The 7,069-nt window shown below is 48.8% G+C and overlaps 1 long non-coding RNA gene across 1 annotated transcript; it reads left to right on the top strand.

The window, feature by feature from the left end:
- Positions 1-749: 749 nt before the first annotated feature.
- On the top strand, positions 750-6,836 carry LOC143270092 (uncharacterized). The gene is made up of 3 exons (XR_013047018.1): positions 750-1,399; positions 1,612-2,125; positions 4,774-6,836. It is a non-coding gene; the product is annotated as an uncharacterized LOC143270092 (long non-coding RNA).
- Positions 6,837-7,069: the final 233 nt, after the last annotated feature.

The following is a 7,069-nucleotide window of genomic DNA, read 5'->3' as shown; positions in this document are numbered from 1 at the left end:
ACAGCGTGGATCTGTTCAACACAATACTCTGTGTTGTTCTGAGAGACGCTTGGATGACCCTGACCGAGTACTGAAAGGTGGCTTCTTGGTGACCAGTCCTGGATTTGGTTAGTTTTGTGGGGAGCATTGTCAGCCCAAGGGGCTTAACTTCCTTTAAGATGGATGGATGGATGTACTGTGTATAATTTTAGGTAAATGTAAAAAAAAAAAAAATTGAATTCACTGCGACTTCATCCAGCAACCTTGGTGTTGTTTGTCTGTCATCCCTCAGACTCCCGAGCTGACCTTCCCCCAGTTGGAGCCATCTCCCCATGATTTTGCTCCCCACTTTTCCCCTTTCATGGTGTCTGAATCCTGCCATCCCAAGACCCACCCCCCAATCATGGCCCCTGTTCCATTTTCCCAGTTTCCATCATTATTACAGGCTGCATACTCACATCTGAATATTTGAATATTTGAGCCACCAATAAGAGAGAACATTGGATGTTTGTCTTTCTGGGTCTGAGTGACCTCACTCAATGTGATCTTTTTGCATTCCATCCATTTTCCTGCACGTCTCATGATTTTGTTTTTCTTTACAGCTAGACAGTATCCCAGAGTGTAGAGGTACCACATTTTCATTAGCATTACAGCTAGACAGTAGTATCCCAGAGTGTAGAGGTACCACATTTTCATCATCATTTTCTCTCTTTTTCTTTCTTTTTTTTTTTTTGTTTTTGTTTTTGTTTTTTTTCGAGGCATGGTTTCTCTGTGTAGCTATGCACCTTTCCTGGAACTCACTTTGGAGACCAGGCTGGCCTCGAACTCACAGAGATCCGCCTGCCTCTGCCTCCCGAGTGCTGGGATTAAAGTTCATTATCATTTTCATCGGTTGAAGGACATTTAGGTTGTTCCCATCTTAGCGATTGTGGACACAGCAATGATGGTGAGCAAGTGTCTGTGGAGTGGGATGTTGAGTCCTTTGACCACATGCCAGGCGTGGTAGAGCTGGGCGGGTCCCGTGGGAGATCTTTTTTTAGCTTTTTGAGGCTTCTCTGCGCTGATTTCTGTCTTAGCTACAGCAGTCTGCAATCCCACCAACAGAGAACGAGGATCCTTTTCCTCCCGGATCTCCTCAAGCATGTGTGGTCCGGGGTTCTGTTGACCTTTGCCTCTGACTGGGGGTCAGAGGTTAAAAGTGAGTCCATATTGCTGAAGACACTCCACATTCAGGACAAAGGATTGGGGCGGTTTGAACTGGATCTGCCCTGGAGGCTTTGTTCCAGCAACCTAGCTTCCATGGTTCCAGAAAGTGCTGTGTCAGTTGTCAAGTTCGGGAAGCAATTACACAGTCCCACCTGGCTGAGACAGACGGGAACCCCGGCAGTGACCAACATGGCGTGATGTCCTGAGAGGTGCGGTAAGTGGCACCCACGTGTCTGTGGCAACCGACATCCGTCTAATTGTACCTGAGGGCCACTCCACAGGAGGGGGACGGGCGTGGTCCTGGAATCCTAGACCGCTTCCCAAGGCCAGTGAGATCATGCATCTTAGAAGAGAATCCACGGCCAGCGCTTTGCTAGACCTGCATAATTCTTAACTGCCGTCTAAATCTTATCCTTGTACCTATAGATGAGTGCAGCCAGCGCCCCTCATCAAAGAAGACTCTCTCAGCACGGTGGCGCATGCCTTTAATTCCAGCGCTGGAGAGGCACAGGCGGGTGGACCTCTGTGAGTTCCAGGACAGCCTGGGCTACAGAGAAGCCCTGTCTGGGGGAGGGGAGACACTCATTACAGCAAATGGAGACCATCAAAGAAAATGACAGCTGAACACAATGTTGAGGGTATCCCGGCTCCAACATCACAGCAGACACAGCGGAAGATGGGGTACAAAGATTGTGGAAGCCAGAATACCAGGAAGTCCGCTGTGAAACAGTCTGTCCTAGAAAAGGCTGCATAAACAAGGCGGGAACAATGGCAATAGCAACGGACATGCTAACACAGTAAAACTTGGTGAGGTTCCCACCCCGGGACAAGGAGCTGCAGGCAAGGAGTGACTGCCGGGGGAAGAGGTAGCCTCTCCCAGGGTGTCCAGGACAGAGTGCTCAGCTCGGAATCCACTGAACACAACAAACGGACTGAGCAGGTTGGATTTATATATACATATGTATTGTTTGTCTGTTTGCGACAGGGTTTCTCTGTGTAGTTTTGGTGCCTGTCCTGGATCTTGCTCTGTAGACCAGGCTGGCCTCGAACTCACAGAGATCCTCCTGGCTCTGCCTCCCAAGTGCTGGGATTAAAGGCGTGCACATATATACAACAATAACAATAAAAGAAAAAGAGAGCCTGGCTAAGGTACAGCACATCTTTATTCCGAGCACTCTGGAGGTAGAGGCAGGCACATCTCTGAGTTCAAGGCCAGCCTGGTCTACAGAGTGAGTTCCAGGACAGCCAGGGCCACACAGAGAAACCCTGTCTTGAAAAAACAAAAAACAGCCCAGGGGTGGTGGTGGTGCACGCCTTTAATCCCAGCACTCGGAAGGCAGAGGCAGGAGGATCTCTGTGAGTTTGAGGCCAGCCTGGTCTACAGAGCGAGATCCAGGACAGGCACCAAAACTGCACAGAGAAACCCTGCCTCGAAACTGCCCCCCCCCAAAAAAAAAGAAAAAAAAAAAAAAACCAGAGAGACTTTATTGCAATTGATATCTGTTTGCCAAGAGAAAAATTAATTTTTTTTACAATGAAATCTCACTGCGTTTATAAACCACATTTCACAATAGGTCTCAAGTTCAGGAGTGGTAGACACAAAAGGAATTCCATGTTTTTTTTGGGGGGCGGAGCGCGGCGGCAGGGGGAGGATTTTTGATTTATTTATTTGTTTGGAATTTTTGTCTTACTAGGTTTTTGTTTTTATTTTTTTTGTTTGGTTTATTTTTGTTTGTTTTTGAGACAGGCTTTCTCTTCATAGCCCTGGCTGTCCTACAACTCACTCTGTAGACCAGGCTGGCCTCCAACTCACAGAGATCCGCCTGCCTCTGCCTCCCGAGTGCTGGGATTAAAGGCGTGCACCACCACTTGATACTTGACTTTTTTTTTTTTTTTAAGAAAGAAAAAAAAAACCCATAAAGTTGGGTGTTTAGGGAAGTGCAGAGGATCTAGGAGGAGTTGGGAGATGGGAAAAACATGATCAAAATACAGTGTATGAAAAAAATATTAAAAGTAGCCAGGCGGTGGTGCACGCCTTTAATCCTAGCACTCGGGAGACAGAGGCAGGCAGATCTCTGTGAGTTTAAGGCCAGCCTGGTCTCCAAAGCAAGTTCCAGGACAGCCAGGACTGTTACACAGAGAAACCCTGTCTGGAAAATCCCCCTAAAAGAATTAATAATTTTAAAAAAAGAGGGAGGGGAAGAACAGGGGAACCCATGGCTGATATGTAGAACTGAATGGTATTGTAAAATAAAATAAAAGGAAAATAAAAGGAAAAAAAAGAAAAAAAAAGAATAAAAAATCCAGCCTTAGCTGCAGGGTGAGACACTGTCCCAGAGAAACAGGGTCAGGCCAGCGGCGTCTCTGGGTGAGGTGTTGCTGCCCCTGAGGCTGATGACCGGAGAAACTGACACCGTGGAAGGGGAGAACGGACTGCCGTACGCTGTCCTCAGATGTCCGAGCACGTCCACTGCCTGTGCACCCAGACACACACCAAATAAACCAACAATTGTACATTTAAAACGCCCTTTGGAAGAAAAAGTAACAAACTGGCCTGCTAGCTAAACCTTGTCCCAGCACTCTGGAGGCGGAGGCAGGAGAGTTAAGATTCAAGGTTGTCCTTTGCCACATAGTGAGTTTGAGACCAGCCTGGGCTACATGACATGACACCCTGTCCAAAAAATAAAAAAAGAAAGAAAGAAAGAAAGAGAGAGAGAGAGAGAGAGAGAGAGAGAGAGAGAGAGAGAGAGAAAGAGAGAAAGAGAAAGTGCGGGCTCTTCACAGTGGTGTGACTCTTCTTCTCCATGAGGCCATGTGGTGCTCACCAAGCAGTTCTGATTGGTCCCACACGGCTTGTCTCCTGGGCTGGCTGCAGCAGTGTCCATCACCGGGCAGAAGGCCACCTGAGCTGGGACTAAGATCGAGTGTTGGGTGCCCGCTGTGAATTATTGATGCTGCAAAGATCACCCCCACACTGTGAGATTTCCATCTCCAGTTTCCTGCCTCACCCTGGATAAAACCCTGGGGAGGGGGTGACCAGTGTTGGGACAGGGACAGCCAACAGCCAGGTCTGCCTGCTGACTCTTCGGTCCCAGAGCCCCATGGGACTCACCTGTACCTCCCAGAGGTAATGACATTCCAAGTCTGTGACACATGGGAACTACCGGGGCTCAGTATCAGGGAGCAGTTTGGCTTTGCCTCAGTTTTTCAGAGATAGGGTCTCCCTGTGTAGGCCAGGCTGATCTGAAATTATAACCAGCCCTTCCCTTCCCAGCTGGGGTGACAGACATCACACCCCAGCTACTCACCGTAGGTTTGGTGGGGTTTTTTGTTTTGCTTTGTTTTTGCTTTTTGTTTTTTCGAGACAAGGTTTATCTGTGTAGCCCAGGCTGGCCTGGAACTCAGAGATCCGCCTGCCTCTGTCTCCCAGTAGAGACGACTAAAGGCTTGCGCCCCCACCGCCCGGCGCCACCGCCTGGCACCGACACTGTAGTATTAAGTACACTATTGTGCAGGGTCTCCCACTGGGGTTGTGGACACAGGCCAGATCATGTTCTATATTGTTTGTTTGTTTGTTTTTGGATACAGGGTCTCTCTAGGTAGCCCTGCTACTCCTGGCCCAATTGTGAACATTCGTATCTCCAGACATCAGCCACCATCCCTGGGGACGGCTCACCTTTGGATGAGAAGCCTTCCCTGTGCTCTTGGGATTGCTGAACTGCATGCTTTGCTTCTGTTTCCTCTCAGTTTTGGTACCAGAGATGAAACCCGGGTCTTCCTAGAGAAGACCATCCTTGGTGCCTTGCTTTTATTCTCTTTACATTAAGAAGATGTCTTAAAGCTGGGTGGTGGTGGCGCATGCCTTTAATCCCAGCACTTGGGAGGCAGAGGCAGGCAGATCTCTGTGAGTTCGAGGCCAGCCTGGGCTACCAAGTGAGTTCCAGGAAAGGCGCAAAGCTACACAGAGAAACCCTGTCTCAAAAAAAAAAAAAAAAAAAAAAAAAAAAAAGATGTCTTAGAAATGCTCAACTTCCTTAATCATCAGAGAAATGCAAATCAAGACAATGACTCTGAGATACCACCTTACACCAATGTCAATGTTGGAGAGGATGCGGAGCAAAGGGAACACTCCTCCTCCTCCTCCACCGCCGCCAGTGGGGATGCAAACTTGTACAACCACTGTGGAAATCAGTATGGCGGTTTCTCAGAAAATTGGGAATAGGTTTACCTCAAGATCCAGCCATCCCACTCTTGGGCATATACCCAAGGAATGCTCAATCATACATAACACAAAGATACACGCTCAACTATGTTCATAGCAGCACTATCTGTCATAGCCAGAACCTGGAAACAACCTAGATGCCCGTCAACCGAAGACTGGATTGTGAAAAGGTGGTACATAGACACAATGGAGTACTGCTCCACAGAGAAAAACAAAGACAGCATGAAATTTGCAGGCAAATGGATGGAACTAGAAAATACGCTGAGTGAGGTAACCCAAACCCAGAAGGACAAACATGGTATGTACTCACTCATAAGTGGATACTACATATAAAGAAAAGAACAATCAGACTGCGACCCACAGAACCAGGGAGGCTACATAGCAGGGGGGACCCTAGGGTGACTGTGGCTTATAAGTTTTGGTTTTACTCAATTACTGGGCAAGCCTCAGTGAAACATCTCATTATTAGGATGAAAATTTATACTGTATCAAGCTGATAATAGAAAAAAAAATAAATAAAAATGGGGGGAAAAAAGAAGATGTCTTAGAGCTGGGCGGTGCTGGTGGCGCACACCTTTAATCCCAGCACTCGGGAGGCAGAGGCAGGCGGATCTCTGTGAGTTCGAGGACAGCTTGGTCTACAGAGTGAGTTCCAGGAAAGGCGCAAAGCTACACAGAGAAACCCTGTCTTGAAAAACAAACAAACAAACAAAAACCCTCAAAAAACAAAAAACAAAACAAAAAAAGATGTCTTAGGCTAGGACTGGGGATGGGCTCAGTGGGTTGGGAGCTCACTGGCATTCATGAAGCCCTGAGGTCCATCCCCAGCACCATAGAGACCTGCACTGCGGTGTACACCTGTCACTCTGGTACCTGGGATGTGGAGGCAGGGGGATCAGGAGATTAAGCTCATCCCGGACTATACCGTGAACTTGAGGCCAGCCTGGACTATTGGGGACCTTTTCTCAAAACCAAAACAGAAAACAAAAAAAGCACATCCTTTACACTTGGTGATTATAAAAGCGAAGGTCTAAAAGCCACAGAGGCCCACATGGGGGGTGGTCCCCAAAAATTCACCCTGGAACTATCAGCTGGAGGGCTCTCCAGGTCCCCTGATGCTCCCTACCCCTGATCCTACAGCCAGGAGGGAAGAGGCAGGCTGGATCATTTCCAGCCTGGCTCAGGTTCACTGTCTTATCTAGACATCTCCCTTTTAATAAATTTTGCAAGGCCTCAGAGGCAAGCCTGCGGACGGGGCCGTTGCTACCCCGTCTCCATGGCTGCACGGGGCCCAGGAACGCTTGGCCCTGCTCCACCCGCCGTCCTGGATGCTCGGCAGCCTGCACTGTGGCGATCTGAACAGCCTGGGCCACTCAGAAAAACACACTGTGGCTCAATAATGGAATTACAAGGATGGGAGCCGCCGCCGCCGCCGGGCAAGCACAGGGCTGCAGCATGCCCAGGGTCCAGGAGGAGTTCTTTCTGTCCATTCCCTCTCCAGGACCTCCAGAGGGGCCCTCGAGGGGCCTTCCTCACCAACCCGGTTTCTATGGCAGTCGGTACAGGGCAGTGTGCCTGTGTGCCTGTGCCTGAATGTCTTCCTCTCTCTGGAGTCAGAGTCTTGTGTAGCCCAGGCTGGCTGTAAATGTAGCCGAGGATGAC

The sequence above is a fragment of the Peromyscus maniculatus genome, chromosome 22, assembly GCF_049852395.1.
Source record: "Peromyscus maniculatus bairdii isolate BWxNUB_F1_BW_parent chromosome 22, HU_Pman_BW_mat_3.1, whole genome shotgun sequence".
NCBI classification, from domain to species: Eukaryota; Metazoa; Chordata; class Mammalia; order Rodentia; family Cricetidae; genus Peromyscus; species Peromyscus maniculatus.
Note: the sequence above shows the minus strand (reverse complement) of the source record. Positions and strands in the feature narration are given on the sequence as shown.